The sequence below is a fragment of the Urocitellus parryii genome, chromosome 14 (genome assembly GCF_045843805.1).
Source record: "Urocitellus parryii isolate mUroPar1 chromosome 14, mUroPar1.hap1, whole genome shotgun sequence".
NCBI lineage: Eukaryota > Metazoa > Chordata > Mammalia > Rodentia > Sciuridae > Urocitellus > Urocitellus parryii.
This window is the reverse complement of record NC_135544.1, coordinates 5,923,812-5,945,935: the sequence shown is the minus strand read 5'-3', so window position 1 is coordinate 5,945,935 and position 22,124 is coordinate 5,923,812. Positions and strand designations below refer to the sequence as shown.

Below are 22,124 nucleotides of genomic sequence, written 5' to 3'. Positions count from 1 at the left end.
AATTTACAAGGAAACTGATTTAGAAGATTAAAATCTGTTACTTTTTGAAAAAAAAAACAAGAATAAGATGGAAACAAAATTGACATTCTATTTGTTTTGTTTTACTTTTTTTTAATTTTCAAAACATGACAAAGCAATTGTGCATACCTGTAATCCAAGTATCCTGGAAAAACAAAGCAGGAGTTTCATGGATTTGAGATCAGCATAAGCAATTTAGCAAGACCCTTTCTCAAAATAAATAAAATAAGGACAGGGGATGTAATTCAGTGATAGAGTGCTACTGTGTTCAATCCTCAGTACTAGAAAAAATCCAAAACATGCCTCTTAACACCTTCTCAAATAGTATTATTTTACAAATTCTTCTTTTCAAAATGCATGAATTCTTCTAAAAATATTTTAAACAAACAAAAGCTAGGAAACATAATAAATTTTTGTACAAATCTAACAGTAGGGATAAGGGAATAGAAAAGAGTAAGAGGTTCATGACACAAAGAAGCCTCAGTGGGTCAGATTAATTGACCCAAATGAACAGAAAGAAATGTTGACCTACTATGTAAATCTACATTTAGGCAGTTGTTCAAATGATGCAGAAATACTGGATAAAAAAATATCAATATGACCTTTGGTCATTCAAAAAGTACTGAATATTTAATATTGGTCAGGTGTTTTGCAGGTTTTGGGAGTATAGCATATAATATTTATAGGAATATATTTTGGTATGAAGGTGAGAAATGTGATAAACATATAAAACAACAACAGCAAAAATAAGCTATATATGATTAATTAAAAATATAATAGATCAAAAAGGTAATGGGTAAAAAGTGACTGAAAGAGTTTCTTTAGCTAGAAAAACCAGGGAAGGCCCTTGATGGGGAGGTAATATTTGCACTGAATCCATAAATAAGAAGGAGCCAGTCATGAAAATATGTAGAAGGAAGAAAATAGTCCAATCAGAAGAAATTGTAGTAGCACAGACACTGAAATAAAAAATACTTTGTTATGTTCAAGGAACAGATAGAGAGGCAGTGTGGATGTTGTAGCATAAGCAACGGAGAAAATGAATATACTTAAATTAGTAGACATAAACACAGACCAGATCATGTAGGGCCTTGTAGGTCACAGTAAGATTTCATTCTAGACGTAAAGAAACATCATTGTGGGTCTTAACATTGATTTACCTTTGAAAAACTCACTATAGCTGCTTTGTGGAAAATGATCTACAGAAAGAGGTGCTTGATAGGATTTCAAATGGAATGAAGCTACTGAGACTATCATACAGTAGTGAAGATAGTAGGAGTCAAATTTTAGATATCCTTTGGTAGGACAGGTTATAGGACTTAATTAATAGATTGGGTTTAAAATACAAAAGAAAGAAAAAGCATTAAAATTTACTAACTACTAAATTTGTAGCCTGAGATTTTAAGTGGCAATGGTGTTATCATTTCTTGAGATGATGAAATACCACGAACTAAATTGGAAGACTATAAAATCGATACATCTGTTTTGGCCATATTCAATCTGAGAAACCTGAAAAACTGTTCTAATAATGATCATTTGGCTATGTTAGTTGGCTATATCATAGCACTGGCGAAACTTTTGGATGGAGATATTTTAGAAGTTCAACTGAATACAAGTAGTATTTGAAAGAATGGGATTAATTGTAATCACTAAATAACAGTATAAACCATGAAAGTGAGGCTATAAGAGAAAAAGAGTTCTAAAGAAGAGATTTATAGCATTAACTTTTTCGTCTTTGTTAAAAACATGCAAGATGATTAAAATTTCAAGGCTAATTACTAAAAGAATAAAAATAATGTATAATTTTCAAACCAGTAGATGGGTAAGTGACAGAGGGAAAAAAACAAATAAAACCCTTTATTTTTTGGAAGATGGGAAGAGGCAAACAACAAGACCCTGTCTCAATATTTAAAAAAAAAAAAAAAAGAAGATTAGGAGGCTGAGGGAAGAGGCCAGAGTCCTAGGGCATTCTATCAATTAGAGATTTAATAGGTAACATGGATTTATGAAAGATTGGAACCATGCAGCTAGTGAAGTAAAAGGAACACTAAGAAAGCATGTATCCTAGAAGCAAAAGAAAAACATGTTTCAGGATGGATGGCATGAACACTTACATTTGAAACTGTAGGTAACACTATCAAGATGATAGAGAACTTGCCATTGGCCATCAGAAGATATAGATTTTAATGATCTTGTTAAGAACTATGTATAGGGTCAAAGGTCCAATAGGAATAGCTGGGAAATAAAATGTGAGGTGTGTATGTAGAAGCCACAAATATAAAGAACTACTTTCATGATTGTTTTCCATGAATAGAAGTTGGAGAGTAGAATTCCAAATGCAAAGTTACGTGAGTGTAAGAGACAATATTTGCTATGATGTTTTGAAAGAACCAGCAAACAATGAAAATTTGGTGAATTAAGAGAGAAATTGTTTATTCAGAGAAATTCAACTTTTAAGATTGTAATAGTAAATGGAATTTAGGGCACAAATGAACTTTATCCTGAGTATGGATATAATTTTTACAATAATATGGGAAACTATAATATACAAACCTTAAAAAGGGGGGAATACCAGAGGATAATGAAATTTTTTGCTGAAGATAAAATAATTCTCTTTGCATTCAAGGTCAACAGTTTGTGGGAATGGATATTAAAGATTCGAAATAAAGACATGTATCGTCACTTTATAAAATGACTAAGTGAATATAATGGGAAAGAAAGGAAACCCATTACTTTTACAATAAGTATACACTAATAATTATGATAAATAATAAAAGAAAGAAAGAAAATTTAGCAGAAACATTTAATAGGAAAGTCAATGCTGAGTTTCCTTCTGATACTGTGGATTTAAATTTGAGTCCAATTGGTGAAACTTCTATGTTGAGGTACTTGTTTACAGGTACAAAATAAAAAGGCAGTTCAGCTTTATCAGAGTGAGGGGTATTCCAGGTGAAAAGAATGTCAGAAGAGAGTTGAAAGAGAATTTCAAAAGTCTGCAAGGTTTCACGGGGCTGAACTGGAGACTCTGGACTTCTATAAAAGTGAAATCTGGAATATTTGATGGATGGAAAAAGGTATTAAGATACATGAATTGCAGGTTTTTCATGAGATTGAAGAATTGTTGAAATGAAAACATTATATTAAGTTAGTTGTGGAAGAGAGGCTGATAAGTAAAATTAAATATTTGAAATTAACATTTTGGGAGGAGTATAGCTATAGGGGATGACAAGGACTAAAAATACATCATGAAAACAAGTGGCCCAATGTAGTTGAAGGAAAGTTTTGGAAACAACTAGGATTCTAAGAGTTGGATGTATCATCTACTTACATGAGAAATTCTGGAAAAATCATAACTCATGAGCAGAAGACAAGAGAATGATGCTCTATGAAGGGCAGAAATAAATGATAGCAAATGGCAGTGATTGTGATAGATGAGAAATCTTAAAAAGGATGTTTAGCTGAATCTGACAAAAGATAGTGCTTTTAAGAGAAAAGAGATGATTTTCAATGGTTTTGAGTTATGTGTAATATAGACGAAAAGACAAGCAAACAGTGTCCACTTAATGGATTTCAGATATTTGGTTTCTTCTATGCAGTCCCAGTTCAGTTAAGCAAGAGGATAAAGAATTTGAGCAGGTGTTGACTTTACCAATAGGATTAATTATACTTCTAATATTCAGTTTACTATCCTCATACCACAGATTTAAATTTTAGTCATAAGAAAATCTCCAGATATATGTGTATATTATCTACAAGAGAAAAAAATATTTTTAAGCAATTATAAGAGAATGTTGAAATAAATCATACATTCACCAAAAAAAAAAAAGAATTTGAATAGGTGAAAGGGTTGGGAGTTAAGATCAGATCAGGAACTATGACAATTGTATTGGTATAATCATTTATATTGTGCTATAAGGTATTGAAACTTGGGTTTCTGTTGATGTCCAAGGACATAAGCACAATGGAGTACTTCTGAAAGTCATTAAAATGATTAAAGACCATGAAGCATTTACTCATGATCCTTTGGGGAATAGTCAACTTAGCATAAGTATAAGTAGGGACTGAGAATTGAGTTTTGCCCTGAGCAAAGGGAACACCTCTAAAAAGCACATAGGTTATTGGATGAGGCAATTTCATTTGACAAATGCACAAAAGATGTGAAGTTCTCACTACCAGATGAATAAAAGTTGAAATGTCACTTCACTAAAACAAATGAACAAAAAAATGCATTATTTGCCTTTATCAATAGACATTTACTGTCCAGAAAATGTAAATAAACTCACTGACTAGTTGAATGAATTCAGACCAGCATGGCTAACTCTGGGCCTTATTCTTACATTAGTAAGTGAGATTGCTGATTTGTGTAGTAGGGGGTCATGGATATGTAAAATGATAAAGAGGTTGCTGAGGAATTAAACAAACCACGTATAAATATATAGAAAGTACCAACTCAGTAAATACACAAGTTTGGACATTTCTGTATATACTAGGACGTTTTAAAAGTTTAAAGATGGATTGTTTGGGAAGTTTTCTCTCTACTTCTAGTGATCTTTCTAAAAATGTAGTCTGTGGGCCTTATGTTTCAGAGTAAACTAAGAAGGTTATTTAAAGTTTGTGTCCCTGGGTCTTATGCCAGACCCATTCAATCAAAGTCACTGAGCTTGGATCCACAAATCTGTATGTTTTAACATTTTATCACAACTTCTTCCACAGTTTAGTCTCACGAAGACTCAGATCATTAATATGTAAATAGGAGACAATTGAAAGGTTTTAAGTTTGATGCACTATGACATATTGAGCACTATCTGGGTTTATAATGGCTCTTGGACATATCTTGAGGCCCATATAATATCTGACACACAGTGGATACACAAGAAATATTTGATGAATAAATGACGGATGGAATGGAAATTTTCTGGAATTGTCATTTAAGCCCTCTTTTGCCTGAACTCCAACCTACAATATTGATATTGATCAGAAATATGTTTATCAGTGTCTTCTAGCCACAGACTTACTAAAGTTATCTGCTTCAGAGTTTCTCTAGGATTGACTTCTGTCCACTTAACCTTCCCTTAATTCCTTCATAATTTTAATTTCTGACCTTTATTGGAAACTCACTGACCAAGAAAGGTAAGCCCTTTCATCCAGTTATCCAACCCTGATGCTATTATACATGCTTATCCAACTTACCAGACTGGATTTTAAATATTCAACAATAAATTGATTAGGATAGTGTCACCTGCTCTGAGAAGTCCTTGGGATTGGATCCAGTCTGTCATGGCCAAATATGATCACTTCTGGCAAAAGTGGAAATAAGATTTGTCATTGCTTTAAGAATGATCATTTCTTTCAAAGAATTAAAGAACTTAACCCATGCAAAAGAAAATAGGGTTATTCTGAGTTTACTTTAAAATATAGATTTATGGCCAATAGGAATAAATTATAGAAAGAAGACTTTGATTCAAAATAAAGGAGAACAATCTAAGATTAATCTCCCTGCTATGCCTTCAACTGACTCAAAGTAGCCAGCTCCCATTTACTAAGAGAATTCAAACTGAAGCAAAATAGTTTATCTGGAATAGAATCATAAAGCTTGAAGGGAACTTTAGAAATCAATTTCATATTCTATCCCAACCTCATCTTTTTATAAGTATGGAATCTGAGATCCAGAATAATTGAGACCTATCTAAATCCATATGCTTATTAAAGTCAACAATAGAGACATAACCTGGCCTGAGGGCTTTGTCCACTATTTTCTCTAATTGTAGAAGTAACACCTGCTTTGGTGAATATGACTCTAAAACTATTGTCTAAATTCTAGGACTCAATTCCATATTTTCGAATGTACCATTTTTCCTTCATTTTTTGTTTATATCCAGCATTTTATAGTTAATTAATTTTACATGGAGATGAAGTGAATCATGACTCTCAATTTGCATATTTGCAAATTGAAAAAAAATTTAAAAAAACAAATCTTGCCTGAAAACAGCTTATGACAATCTGTTATTTACTGTCAAAGAAATGTACTATTTTTTTTTTTTGGCAGGTGAAATAAATTAAATGGCATCTACCTTCTTGTTGTGTGTAACAGGATCCTCCCTTTGGGCCTAAAAATATGATTTTGCCAATGCTAGGAAAAGGAAATAACATTTGCAGAGCGTCTGCTTGGTAGGTGCTTCATATGTGTAATCACATCTAATTTCATTTAATCCACACAATATCTCTGTGAAATGGACATTACCACTACTTAACAGATGAGGAAATTGGATCTCAAAATGGTTTAGTGCCATGCTTAAAGTCCTGTAGTTGATGTATGGTAAAACAAGATTTGAAATTAGGTCTTAGGGGACCAACTGTTCTGATTAGCCTAGGGCTGAGGATTTTCCCATCATGGGCCTTCCTCTGTTAAAGCTGGGAAATTCCTGGCACATTATGTTGGTTTCTAGACCCTGGTCATTTCCGAATCCAGGAAAAGGTGAAGAAATTTCTTCCTCGGGTTCACCAAATGCCAATGATTAAATTGGGAACTCAGTGTGGGTTTGAGATATAGTATGCTAATACATACAGATTTCTGGGACCATTCCATCTGATTTTGATTAGAAGAGTTTGGTATGAGACCCCAGAATATACACTGTTAATATCTTTCTAAATTATTCTGTTTTCCATTATCCATAGATCATATTTTTAGAAATATCCAAAAAATGAGAATAAAAATCAAAGAGATCTGATTTCTCAAGAAGGCTATCTTTTATATTCTTAAAGACTCCTACAATATTCATAGGGCCTGAACATCTGTATCTGCCAGAATTATTAGTAATATCTGATTGAAAGATCATCACTCTCCTGGGGAGGCCTGTGTGCAGCTATGTTAGGCAGTAAGTGGATAACTAGCCTTTTCTATAAGGGAAGGTGGAAACCCATTCTCTAACTTTTGCAACCAAAGGCCAAGGTTGAGGAACACTAGATATGCACTATAGCCATGACGTAGGCTACAGAATGACCCTTTCAGCCCAATAGTTCTCAAACTTCTTGTTTATAAGAATCACATAAGTGTCAAGGGCAGCATGCACATCCTTGTGCTCTGATTCAACTGTCTGAGTTAAGATGCAGGAATGTGCATTTTGCATAACTTTTTTTCTTGGACCAGGTGATTTTTGAGGTCTTCTTGATTGCCTGATCTTATCCATAGTCTTATATTAATTCTCTACTTGTTCTGTACCCAACATGACACGTGACCCTGGCTGAGGGAGGGAGGTTTAGATAATAGCAAATTGTACAGAAGTAAGTTTAAATTGAATAAAGAATGTTTTTACCTAGATGACAATGAATTCAATCATATGTCCGTTTTGTTGTTGTTGCTGCTGTTTGTTGTTCATTAGTGAGAAAAATATCCATTTTGAAACTTTCCCAAGAAAAAAAGCATCTGGATGAGAAAAAAATTCTTGAATTAGGTATTTTACTGATTTCTTCTCCTTGTCATTCATATTTCAATGCTTATTTTCTAAAATCTTTTACACAGAACAGTTTTAAATTCCATACAAGGCAAATTGGGCAAATTCCATTTCAGAATTGCAGTAGTGTTGACACACGGTAATCTTATTAGCAATAAAAGGATATTACCTATAATTGAATAGCTCTGCAATTAGCAAATTTCAGAGCCAGAGAACACGATCATTCTTCAGTTTTACATTTGTTTCTACCCACAGCAGGAAATGTTTGAATTACCAACAAAACTATTAGCTCCACTAAATGAAAAAATAACTTAATAAAAAAAAACTGCTTCACCCAGAATAAATATTAAATACAGTTCACGCAGATAAGCTTAACTTTAGCAGTTAGTTCTGTGTTGTGCTCATACTTTGGCAAATTATGTGGGCATTTATTTCAAGCAACATAATATCTGTGTCACCCTGGAATCTGATTGGATAAAACTCTCTGACAATAATCAAGGCTAGGCTTCAATTTATTTAAACAAACATATCTGTGAGAAAAATCATTAAAGTATTCATCTGGGGAAGTTATATTTGGTGTCTCCATGACAGTTATATAATTGGGTCATTCTAATATTATAACGCACACACACACAAACACATAATTTCCTTTCAAATGGATTTAGGTGTGTTCCAGGGCTCAACATCAACCAAGGAACAAATTACATTAAAATTACAATTAACTTCCGCTCAACTGTCAGCAGAAATCGATGTTGCTGTGTACATACTGCCTCTTCCTCACTTTTATTAAGCCCCTTTCAATTATGAAGGGACATAAATTGGAAGGATGTCGCTATGTCATCTACAGTATTAAAATGTACGAGGAACATTGACCCTGGCCTCTAGAGATTATGTGAAAAGTCATTCATATGCACAGCTGTACAAATTGCCTGAGTTTAATGCTAAATTCCATGGAAAATCATCTTTGCTGCTCTGCATTGGAGGAAGGACAAGGTTTAAATATTTAATATGTTCCCTTACTAGACAAGCCCAGTCAGCAATGAATTAGCAAACCCGTCAGTACAGAGAGCTCTTTTTTGGAGTGACAGGTTTTGGCTTTAAATGCAAGAACTGACCTGAGTTCACATTTCACAAGCAACAGCCAGGGAACGAGTGAGCAAGGTCAGTTCGTGTCGCCTTCACTGATACTGCAGTTGGTAAAACGACTCTCAGATTGATTCCAAGGGTCCTGTCTGCAACCTGTTCTTGAATGTTGGCAACAACTGTGCCCCTTCTCCTTTTTCATGTGTCTAATCTTTCTTCATATACATGGGCCTGTCTTGAAAATATATTTTTCTGGGCTTGGTGGCACATGTCTGTAATTCCAGTAACCTGAGAGGCTCAGATGGAAGGACAGTGAATTCTAAACCAGCCTCAGCAACAGCAAGGCAGTAAGCAACTCGGTGAGATCTTGTATCTAAATAAAATACACAATAGGGCTGGAGATGTGGCTGGATGGTTGAGTGCCCCTGAGTTCAATCCCTGGCACCCTCCCACCCCCCCACCAAAAAAGGAAAATTATGTTTTGTATATATTAATAAAATAATGCCATTTCACATTTGTAGGGGGGAAAATTAAACAAAACCCCAAAATACCTATTCATGGATGGACATATTATGTTGGAATGCAGCTACAGGAACAATACTACAGCTTAAATTTCTCTTGACCGTAGACTGGCTGCCTGTCCATTTACATTTCCCATACACCTCAGCTTTTTCTTCTACAACTACTAAGAAAATTTATTTTTATTTTTTCAAAACTGGAGATAATTGTAACATCTTACAGGATTGTTTTGATGCAAAATTCTTAGTGAATAAAATCTGGTATTCTTTTTTTTTAAGTTAGCTATCCTCAAGAGACACTAATGACATCACAATCTGTTTTTAAATTATCACACAGTCTTCTTTATCATGATATAAAATCTCTCTTCTTGGTGCCTTTACATCTTTATTGAAGACTCAAAAGTAGGTACCAAAAAATTATCAAGCTTTCACTTAGGTAATCAAAAAGCTGGTGTTAATGTTGCAGAGAGCATTAGGCTTTGAAGGTACAGTTATACCAGACCAACCCCTGAAGGAGATAAGAAAGGGCAGAAGGAGATAAGAAAAAATGGACATGAGATGAGGATATTAAAGTGCAAGACATGTTCCCAAATTACTAGGAAACATTTTCAAACTGTAATTGTTAAGGGGGTATAGGAGAAGGAGTCAGAAGACAAACTAGTCTTCTTAATCCCATTTTGAACATTACTAGAACAATGGTACATTGTATGATCACTTGAATTACTCAGCCAGACAATATCCTGAGTTAAGACTGGAACTGTTTACCTAAATTGCAGTATTAACCCTGCAAACATTTGCCACTTGGTGGGTGCAAAGGTACTAATGATCAGACATCACCCCAAGTCAATTAAATCAAAATAATTGTGAGATAAGAAAAATGTTGAAGCTTTTAAAAAGTTCCCAGGGTAATTCTATTGTGCAGCCACATTTACGAATCAATGATCTATAGAAATTTACCAAGATGGCCTTTGATGTTCCTTTTTAACCTGGATATCTGTAACTTGCAGCATCCTAAAACTAAACAAATGAAAACTTCCAAAATAATACTGATTCTATAGACTAGGATATATATCAAGATAAATTCCCTAGATTGTAAATACAAAGCATAATATCAGATTCACTTGGTGGATAAGGTCATTCAACTCTCTGACAACCATAGAGCAAGATTCCACAGTTGAATGAGAGGCCAAGCATCAAGTCCAGGTCTTTATGCTCTTGATTTAGTCCTATTTCCATACTATTACACTAGGTAGTTTCCCAGGTCTATTGGTTTCTAATCCTACTTGCATTAAAAGATCATTATCCCTCTTTTTAAAAGTATTTCATGGCAAAGACTAACTATCGGTTTGGGATCCAAGCCAATCTTTAGCCTCTAACAAACTTACAGATCAGATAGATGACTTCACACCTTTACCTTTTGGGGTCACAGAGGACTAGTGACTAAAATAAAATGCCTCATCAAAAAGAAAAGAAGAAAGAAAGAAAGAAAGAAAGAAAGAAAGAAAGAAGGAAGGAAGGAAGGAAGGAAGGAAGGAAGGAAGGAAGGAAGGAAGGAAGGAAATAAGTTAGGAGGAAAAATCAAATGGAAAGTTTAGAATTGAAAAATACAATAACCAAAAGGGGGAAAAAATGACATGACTCACAATGGGACAGAGGAAGCAGTGAGTGGAAAGAATCAATGACCTGCAAAAGAAAAAACAGAAATTGCATATTTTAAAAAACAACAAGAAAATAGTATAAAAAATAAAGAAAACTAGCCACAAAGACTGCTAAAACTACAAAAAAAGATTGAACATTTATATTATATATGTTCAAGTTCAAGAAAATATATATATGTTCACAGTTCAAGAAATAGGAAAAAAAGGTCTGATTTTAAAAGATCTTGAAAAAAATGGCAAAAACCATATCAAATATAGCAAAAGATGTAAACCTACAGATGAAATTATGTGAGAAACCTCTCAACAAGATAAACATGAAGACATGCACACCAAGAAATTTCATGTAAAATTTACAAGAACTAAAACTAAATAAAAAATATCAAAACAAATATAGAGGGAAACCCAATTGAAAGACTTAAATGACAGTGAATTTATTATGAAAAACTATGAAAAGTAGAAGGAAATGGCACAAGATTTCCCAGGTGCTGAGACAAGACCAAAAAAAACTATCAGTTCAAAAATTTTATAGCCAGTGAAAATATCTTTCATGAATTAATCCAAAGTTAAGATATTTTTTAGAAGAACATGGAAAACAAAGAGAATCTGTCACCAAACTCTCTGAAGGGTTAAATGAACGTTAAAAGAAATAAATTAATAGGGAATTTTAGAGCATTAGGAAGAAACATGTTAAGCATTTATATTCTTATGTTTTATAAATTTAATAAAATGTTCTGTTATAAAGTTTCTAAATTATGTTTGGCAATTGAAACAAATTGTAGCAATGTTTTATTTTTTCTGAACATATTATAGAGGAAATATTTAAGATAATCATTTTATAAATGAGGAAAATTGGAGGCTCCTAACTCTGCTTGAACTGGAAAAAATGATGAAACTAGTAAAAGATATATAATGCAACAGAGAAAACACACACACACACACACACACACACACACACAGGCTACAAAAACAGAGACACTAAAATTACTATTGAAAGCTAAGAGTAGTGATGCAGGCCTTTAGTCCCAAGTACTGGGAAGGCTGAGGCAGGAAGATGGCTTGCGCTCGCACGTTCCAGACCAGCCTAGGCAACATAGCAAGATCTTGTTTCAAACAAAAAAAATAATAATGAAACATAATATAAAAATAAAATGAAATTATAGAGATAAATGAAATGGAAAGCATGCTCTAGTATAACAGGGAGGCAAAATAAAGAACACACACCCCCCAAAAATGAGACAGAGAGTAGAGTACAATATCTGGTTGCTCTGTGGCTTTGGATTCAAGCAGCTTCCCAATGAAGTAGGTAACAGAGGGAAAACACTAAACTTCCATGTGGGAATTATAGAGATGGAAATTTAATTTCTTTGAACATGGAGCAGGAAAGAATATCTCATAAATCCAGTCAAAAATGCCCAGGTGCAGTCCACCATGGAGGGAAGGGACAACCCAGGCAGAAAGATTGAATCTGTGAAGAAAATTTGGCATGGGGAACCCATGAAACAGAGGATGGTCTGAATTTGAGTGGCACAGGGAAGCATGAAGAGTAAGTGTGTGAGGAGTACTCTGTACTTCTATGACAGATGGCAGAGAGCTGAGCCACCTGGGGGTAAGTGCATGTGACTTTCTGCTGCAGGACTCAGGAGCATTTGCCAACTTCCCTTTCATGTGCCTACCATGAGATCTGGATTCATCCTGGAGGGCATGAATGAAGTGGGCACAGAGGAGTTTAGAACCAGAAGATTCAGACCGGGAATATGGAGCAGAGTGCTGATCACTTTCCCTTTAGCCTTTGGAATTTCTGGAGAGAACCCAGAAACTGGAAAGGCACGTATATTCTCACTTAGGATATTATCCTGGGAAGACAATATTTGTGGGCAGTGACTGTGTAGAAGAGTGGAGAGTTGGTTGCTTTGCCCTAAGAGTAGAGTTATTAGTAGCCATTTCCCCAGATTCAGATGCCCAGCTTAGATTGGCATCTGCCCATCTGTAGAGTGCATGGAGCTCTTTCCTCTAGAGCAGATACCTCATTACAAAACTCAAAAGGATGCTCGCATCTAAAAGCCAGCAGCCTGATCTTTTACATTTAGAACTCTGCTTCATCCCTGGCCTGGGAGTGCACACACCTAGTGCACATGGACAAGACTTTGTCACTACTTCTCTTTATGTCCTAGATTAAATTGATGAGAAGGCACACTGAGAGCTATTATGGACAGCTTCAGTTCCAGACCACCCCAGCTCACAACTTAGTAAGCAACTCAAAGACAACAAGTTTGATCACCTCCATCCCTTAATCTCCCTAAGGAATATAAACAAAGCCCAAGAAGAAATAGAAAGAAGGGCAGTATGGCATAGAAGCAGTGAATATCCATTCTTGACAAAAGTTTTGACCCCCATCAATGGAAACAATCCCTGCAATTTTGTTTCCAAAGATTTTTTTTTCTTTTCTTTTCCTTTTTTCATTGAGTTGTGAATGTGTGTGTGTGCGTGTGTGTGTGTGTGTGTGTGTGTGTTTTCTAGCTGTGTTAATTGGCTCACACATATGTGTGTGTCTGTATTATATATGGATACATATGCCTATGCACATACTTACTTTTTTACTTCCTTTTTATTAACTTTTCACCTTATTTTTATTTTTTAGTTATTTATTTTTCTTTTATTGACTTTTTAAAATCTTGTTTTAGATTTAGAGAGGTTTGTTTTTTTATGTGTGTTAATTTGTTTTGGCTTTGTTTCTATTTCTCTTACTACTCCTTATCTCCTCTCTTCTCTCTTCAGTGACCAAATTTGTTTTCTCTTTCTCTCTTTCATTTTTTTATTTTATTGGCTTTATTTTTAATACTCCATCCATAAAGCAATTGCTTGCTACCTCTCTCCTGCTATATCCCTGTTCACCTTTTGAATTTTTTAAACTTTTATTTACCTTTTTAAGTCATTTTTCCCCTTAATTAACTCTAATTTTACTATGTTTAAGATCAATTTAATATATAAAATTACTGTCCCTACTTTTCATATTGTTGCACTAATTAGTACAATTGACAGCCATTATATATTCTAGTGCTAGATCTAGTGCATGGCTCTTTACTGTTATTGCTGTTGTTAAATACTGACCCTGCCATTCCTTTTTCGGTAGTAACTAATGAGACAGTAGGCACCAAATATTTTTTTTCTATTAATGTACATTGGTCACTAATATCATTAATGTTACTTTTTCCCCCTTTTCTGAGAGGGTCTTGGAAGTGACTGGTATACTATAAGTTCTTAGGGTAGTGACTTTGTGGCTGAACAACACACATAATTCAGCAAAGTGACAGTGTACCTTCCTTCACACACAAACTAAACCCACTTGAGTTTCAATGAAACTTTAACACATAAAATAAGGGGGACAAAAACTCCAAACCAATGACTGTGCCCTAAGTGGGAATGATTGGAAGGGGATATTAGATCCACTCTTGGTTATCTACTTCTCTAACAAAATCATAAAAAATTCCAAAATGATGGCTCTGAAAAACCCACAGTGCTATAACCTCTCTTGTGAATTAATTCAAGAATTCTGCAATGTCAAGCTAAGTGGTATTAGTGATTAAAAATAACTCATAGATTACTCTGAGCACTCATATTGAAGCTAAGAGATAACAATACAGTATTTATCATAAAAGAAGTAACTACACATTAAAGGATATCCTCAGAAAGAAAGGAAGAGAAATCTATCTCAACAAGTTCAACATGTCCAAGTTCAAGATCTCTAGAAACATGAGAAAACAGGAAGATAAAACCTCCCCTCAAAATTTATAATCATACAACAAAGATACAGACATTGATGGGGATGAAATTATTGAGAAAGTCTTTTAAATTTTGATTATTAACATGATTAAAATCTAAAATAAGATTTAATAAAAAAAAATTATGGGGTGAATTAAGAGAGCAATTACCGGAAGTAAAAGACCATTTCAATAAAGAGAGACATCCTGAAAAGAAACCAAATTTCTAGAAATGAAAGATTCAATAAATCAAATAAAAATTTCATTTAAAAGTTTTACTAACAGACCAGATTACATAGAAAACAGAACCTTGGGTCTCATATAAAGTATATTGAAGCTGGTACACTCAGTACACAGTAAAAATAATAATAAAGATCATGATCAGAATATACAAGAACTCTGTGACAACATTAAGAGACCAAATTTAAGAGTTAGCTAAAAGAGTTAGATTTCTAGCACAAAATAAAAAAATTCACAGAACAGACAAGATTCTAAACAGTCTGTTCATGCTAAAGAGATAGAGGTCCTAAGGACTCTATTTAAGAAAAAGAGAACATCCTGGAATTCACCAAATTGAAACTGGAAAGAGCAGAACATCAGAGTTTAGTAGAAATGGAAGACTTTTTTTTTTTTAATGTGGGAAGCCAAAATAAAGCCTGGTAGCATTACCAGAGAGTTCCAGAGGAAAGAGCTAAAGCTTAGTAAGCCTCAGGAAAATTTGAGTGAAGTCAGTTATGTGAAAGAGGCTTTGGACAAAGACCTTCAGATTTTGAAAGAAAAATTTGCTCATGTTTCAGAGGAAGTGGTCTCTGTTGCAGTAGCAGTAGAAAAAGCAATATCTGTAAAAAGAATCTCAACTTTTCATCCTCAAATACTCAAGAGGAATCTGTGGATGACTTTTAAATTGTGCAACATGTTTGGGTGAATGGGAATAAGCCTGGACTTATCCATTACTTGGAGAAACCTATGCATGCCAATGAACTTGGATTATTTTAGGTGAACCCATTGGCAAGAACAATGATTTGGTGGCAGGAATTTGGCATTTCCAAATTCTGTTGGAATTGGGAACTTTAAAGGGAATATTTACCTGACCCTTAAGATTAACAAAGAAGGTACAAACCAAAGATGAAACCAACAGCCTGCAGATGGCTCAAACATATAAAGCTGTTTCTCTTCTCTCCACTTCTGCAGCCAACTTTGTGTCCTTTTCCCCAGCCACCCCCTTCAATTATTTACCATAAGTCATCCCAGCCAATAGCAAAGGAACATTCAACCACATCTCAGTTCAGCAATCTTACGAAAACTGCTAATGGATCGATCTCTAATCTTTCTGAGGCTGGCTCAGTCAAGAAAGGAGAATGGGGGCTCAGAATTGGAGACCAAGTATGGATTGGTGGCACCAAGCCTAGTGTAGTCCAGTTCCTTGGGGAGACCAATTCTGCCAAAGGGGAATGGTATGGTTTGGAGGTAGATGAAGAATGATGGTATAGTTGCTAAAACAAGATATTTTCAGTGCCAACCTAAATATGTTTTTTGCTCTAGTTCCCCAAAGTTACCAAGATTGATTTCCCTTCCACTATATCAGTCAAAGACATGGCTGCCACTATGAGATGCTGAGGGCCACTGTTTCCACCAGCCTAAAGTACAGACCATCTGCCTCCTCCCTCAGCTTCATGAGGAGTTCCATAACCTCCTCTGTGCGTAGCATGCCCAGTTTGACAGGAGTACATATCCTAAACTTGGAAGCCAAGTTGGACCAGCAACGAACAATGGTGGGAGTAGCTGACAGGGAGAAGGTAGAGTAGGAAGGTTGAGGGCCTGCAGTTCCAGGTTGAAGGAGAGTCAATTACCAAAAGTGATCTTGAGGTGGCTACACTGTCAGAAAAGTCATGTACAATGGAATTAGCGAAAGAGCTAGCACTGAGAATGCAGAATGCAGCTAAACTCAGATAAAGGCTGGAGTCCAGTGAGCCTGCTGAGGATGTGGATATGGCACTTCCCCTTTTGAAAAAGATAAGCTCTTTGCAAGAAAATGTAGAAATCACTCATACTGATCACCGGTGAGAAATAACTTTTCTAACAGAGCATTTTGAGGCTTGAGAAGAGACATATTAGGGGATAAAATCTCAGCACACAGCCACAGAGAAGCTTTCCAAAGATAATAAGTCCTTAAGCAGCAAGATTGACCATGTTAATCAGAATTCAGATGCGATAGTCCTATGGAAGTCCAAACTAGATACCACCATTACATACCGTCAGTCAGCAGGCGATATGAAGGTGCTGAAGGTGTCCGTTAACAAAGGAGTTGGGATGGAAATGGCAGAGTTTACATTGAGTTAAAGATGCAAATAGAAAAACTGAGTTAGATTTCTAGCACAAAACAAAAAATTTACAGAACAGACAAGATTCTAAACAGTCTGTTCATAAAATTTACAGAACAGACAAGATTCTAAACAGTCTGTTCATGCTAAAGAGATAGAGGTCCTAAGGACTCTTTATTTAAGACAAAGAGAACATCCTGGAATTCACCAAATTGAAACTGGTAAGAGCATAAGACCAGAGTTTAGGAGAAATGGAAGACATTTTTTTCAAAAATGCAAGAAATTGGGCTGGAGATGTGGCTCAAGTGGTAGTGCGCTTGCCTGGCATGCGCAGGGCATTGGATTCCATCCTCAGCACCACATAAAAATAAAATAAAGATGTTGTTCCACCAAAAACTAAAAAATAAATATTAAAAAAATTCTCTCTCTCTCTCTCTCTCTCTCTCTCTCTCTCTCTTTGATCCTTATCAGGGTATTAATTCACTGATTGGGTTAAGACTCTCATAACCCAATCATTTATCCTTGAACCTTCTTGCATCATCTCACACTTGCTGTCTTCCTAATTGAAGAAGTTAAGATAAAATTCATCGGATATGGAGGCAAAATTTAGAGAGAGAAATGAAAGAGAAGAGCAGTTAATAAAGGCAAAGGAAAAATGGGAAAATGTGGAAGAGCTGAAGAAACCAAAAGAACTTCTTACTAGAGACAATAAAAACATGGAAGGATTCAAGAAAGAAATGTAAACCCGAGGCAGACATCAGCTCAGAATTCCCCTCAGATTGCAGCATTGTAAGAAGAGAGCGTCAAACTTGCTGAGGAGCTGAAGAGAAGCACAGATGAGGCCACAAGTCATCAAAATTGGGAAGAAAAATCTGTGCTCAATAATCAGCTATTAGAAATGAAAAGGAAAGATTCCCAGTGCATAAAATACACAGGTAAAATAAACTTTCTTGCAGAAATCCATCAGTATTACTAATGACTTACAGAGAAAGAGGCAGCAACGGAAAGGCTGAGAAATGAGGTTACAGCGTTCAAGAGAGAAAGTGCCTGTGCTACATCCTTGTCCAGTTGTTCAGATTCTGGAGTCTGATAAGGTGTAGCTTGGCTGCGGCAGCTCAGCCACTCCTTAGAATATGGACACAGATATTCAGGCACAAGAGAATGAGAAAGCCCAGGAGATCCCATTGACTTCAGTAACAGTGGACCTTCAAAGAAAGAATCAAGACCTTGAATCAAGATGAAGGTGGAGATGATGTCAAAAGCAGCTCTTAATGGCTATGGGGATGACTCAAACAATTACCATAGGGCTGACCAAAAGAAACCATCCAAAAAGAAGCCCCACCTCTTCTGTGACATTTGTGACTGCTTCCATCTTCACAACACAGAGGGTTGTCCCATCCAGGCACAGAAATATGAGGACCCTCTGGATTCCATGCACCATGGCATGCATCGGTGAGATACATTCAAGCACTGGGCAACCAACTGCAATGATAACTGGACCTGCTGATGAGGCTTTGAGTGCAGAATGGGCTTTCAGAGATGCACTAGCATTTAAGCAAGTTAACATCCACAATGCATGCAAAGACATCAGGAAAACTCATGTTATTTTGACCCATATAGAGAAGTCTAAGAAAATATTTTGGTCCTCAACAAATCACGCTTTAGTCTCTCCTTATAAGTTGGAATAATAAATAAATATTTAGTAGGTAAGATTTCACCTTTAATTTTGTTTCCCTGATTTTTAAGTTTTAAAACATGGCACCAGATGCTGTTACATTTATTTTCCTAGAGAAACCTTATAAAACAAGCCCTCCTCTTATGATACCTTATTTAAGAAACTTTAAATTATGCCATTATTTTTCATATTTGCATAAATGTTTCTGAGCTGCATCTGTATATTTAGATTTTTTGGTTAAGCTTTAACGCTGAAATAAGTTGCAAAAAAAAAAAAAAAAGGTACCATTAGGCATATTCCTTTACTCATTTAAAGTATTTTATCCTTAAGAAATAACACAGATCTTTGCCCTGTTATCAGTAGGACCGTTTTTTTTTATAGGATTGACAATAAGTGAGACTATAAATCATAAAATAGATAAAAGGAGAGGAAACTCCCAAACTGTACTGGGGACATTTTATAATCTGTATGCTACACCCACTTAGTCAATTCTGGTGGCTTTTTTCATTGGTTTTATATAATTTTAGCTTTTATATGTATATATTTTTTACAAAAATATATACACTGTGTATTTCTTTTCATATTTTTACTTTATAAAAAAGAAAACACTTGTAACAATCATCAGGAAGTAACAGACTAGGCCAAAAATAGCATCATGTAGCTTCACAACTATTTTATCTTTTGTTTCTACTTTGCTTTTTTTTTCTAGGTCTAAATATCTCCTATCTAAATAGCTGGAAGAATTTCCTCCAATTATTTTTATCCTTCTCTAGCAGATAAGCCCAACAGCAAATTACTAAATCATTATAAAACACCTAAACTAGCCAATCTACAGGCTTCCTTTATAAGTTTTTTAAAAACTGTTTTTACATGAATGTATGATGAGAGAATTAACATGGACAATTTTGGATTTTGTTATCACAAGATAATAAAGTGAAGGACCTCAACCTCCAGAATACTTGATCAATGAGTCTGGATTTATTTATCTTTATTTGAATGTCTTCCAGAATATGTGAAGAGTAATAAAGTGTATCTTCCATGTTACGTATAAATGAGAACTTCTATAATTGTAGATATGCCTTTGATGCATTTCCCCCTCAAAATTATAAATTATGTCTTTGATAAATGAATATTAAATTTTCCAACTAGCAAGTTGGAAATTTTGGCTAATATAAATGGTTAATAAATGGTTTATGTTATAAAAAATAAAACTAAGAACCAATAAACAGTAAATTTAAAAGTCTCTGCACAACAACCACAACAAAATAAGAGTATAAAGAAAGAGCATATAGAATGGGAGAAAATATTTGCCAAATATCTGACAGGGGATAATGACCAGAATATAAAATACAAATATATATATATATATTGTCGCGACCCCTTGCCCGCAAGGAAGACGCAACTCAGGAATCTTCTTTCAGCAGTTTATTCAGGTCCTTGATACTTTTTCTTCTTTCAGCTGTTTATTTAGGCCTTTGTTTTGACATGTCTTTTAGCTTCTACTGCTACTCCTACTACTACTTCTACTGCTACTCCTACTGCCACTACTACTACTGCTACTCCTACTGCCACTACTACTACTCCCGTGTGCCCCAGCCTTAATAAAGCAGATAAAGCCCCAATGCACAACTGCCACGTGGACTTTTCTCATAGGGTGCCAAGTCACAGCGTGCCAACTCATTCTGATAAGGAGTTGTTTGTCACAGACTACAGGGGAAACCAGCGCCATCTTGTAATGGCGGCCACAGTTCACAGAAACGGCTCACCACAATATATATATTCATTCAATATCCTTAGCAGTTGAGGACATGCAAATCAAAACTTTCCTGGGATTTAATAGTCATAATAAAGAACACAGAAAAACAATTGCTTGAAAGGATGTAGAAAAAAAGTTACACTGATATGTTGTTGGTGGAGCTGCAAATTAGTACCACTTTGAAAAGTAGCGTGAAGATTCCTAAAAGATCAGAAAGAGAACCATCATAAGACCAAGCCATCCTACTCTTTGGTATTTATCCAAAAGAACTAAAATCAGCATAATACAGCAATGCATGCATACCAATTTTTATAGCAGCACAATCCACAATAGCCAAGTTATAGAACCAACCTAGATACCCATCAATGGATGAATGAATAAAAATACGTGGTAAATATACACAATGAAATTTTATTGGGTCACATAGAAGAATTAAATTATGTCATTTGCTTGTAAAGGATGGAACTGGAGAACATCATACTAAATGAAATAAACCAGGATCAGAAAGTCAAGCATCAATTATTTTCTCTCATATACAGAAGCTAAAAAGTTAAAATGAATTTAGAAAAGGGACTCTTGTGAAAACAGAAGAGACATCAGTAGATTAGAAGCAGAGGACCAAGGGGGAGGGAAAAGGGAGTGAAAGGGAAAGCTGGGAAAATAAATTGACCAAATTAGGCTATGTACACATAAGAATACATCACAGAATATTTTAATTATATGCATAGCTCTAATGCACCAATTTTAAAAATAAATAGAAGTAAGATTAATGGAAAAGACAAATAAGACATAGGGAAGGAAGAGGGAAAGAAAAAATAAATACTGGGGATTGAAATGGATAAAACTATGTTATATGTATTTATGCATATGTCAAAGTGAACTGCACTATTATGCATAAGTAACTCACCAAAACAGAAAAAAATACAAAATAAAAATCTAATCCAAGATAAACAAAAGGAACACATAAAAACTAAAAAAATTAAGAACAGAGAAAAATATAAAAGAATAATAATTTTATTCTCTTTTATTGCTTAATAAAATTCCATTGTGTATATATGCCACATTTTTTTTACCCATTCATCCATTGAAGGGCATCTAGGTTGGCTCCACAGTTTAGCTATTGTAAATTTTGCTGCTATAAACATTGATGTGGCTGTGTCCCTGTAGTATGCTGTTTTTAAGTCCTTTGGGTATAGTCCGAGGAGAGGGATAGCTGGGTCAAATGGTAGTTCCATTCCAAGGAATCTCCATACTGCTTTCCATATTGGCTGCACCAATTTGCAGTCCCACCAGCAATGTATACATGTGTAACATTTTTTCCCACATGCTCGCCAACACTTGTTGTTGTTTGTATGCATAATAGCTGCCATTCTGACTGGAGTGAGATGATATCTTAGAGTAGTTTTGATTTGCATTTCTCTAATTGTTAAAGCTGTTGAGCATTTTTTTATATATTTGTTGATTGATTGTATATCCTCTTCTGAGAGGTGTGTGTTCAGGTCCTTGGCCCATTTGTTAATTGGGTTATTTTTGTTTTTTTGTTTTTATTTCATTTTTGGTGCTTAGCTTTTTGAGTTCTTTATATACCCTAGAGATTAGTGCTCTATCTGATGTGTGAGGGGAAAAGATAATGCTAAGTAAAGTTTTCCAATCCCAAACAAACAAATGTTGAATGATTTCTCTGATATAAGGAGGCTGACTCACAGAGGTGTAGGGAGGGGAATCATGGGAGGAATAGATAAATTCTAGTTAGGGAAGAGGGTGGGAGGGAAAAGGAGGGATCAGGGGATTAACAAGAATGGTGGAATGTGATAGACATCATTATCCAAAGTACATGTATGAAGACAGGAATTGGTGTCAATATCCTTTATACACAAACAGAGATA

General features: G+C 35.0%; 2 pseudogenes; both read left to right on the top strand.

Annotated features, from left to right (window-relative positions):
- Nucleotides 1–6,997: 6,997 nt before the first annotated feature.
- LOC144249023 (CAP-Gly domain-containing linker protein 1 pseudogene) lies at nt 6,998–16,965 on the top strand (annotated as a pseudogene).
- Nucleotides 16,966–17,400: 435 nt separating this feature from the next.
- Nucleotides 17,401–18,263, top strand: LOC113198523 (CAP-Gly domain-containing linker protein 1 pseudogene; annotated as a pseudogene).
- The last annotated feature ends 3,861 nt before the right edge of the window (nt 18,264–22,124 follow it).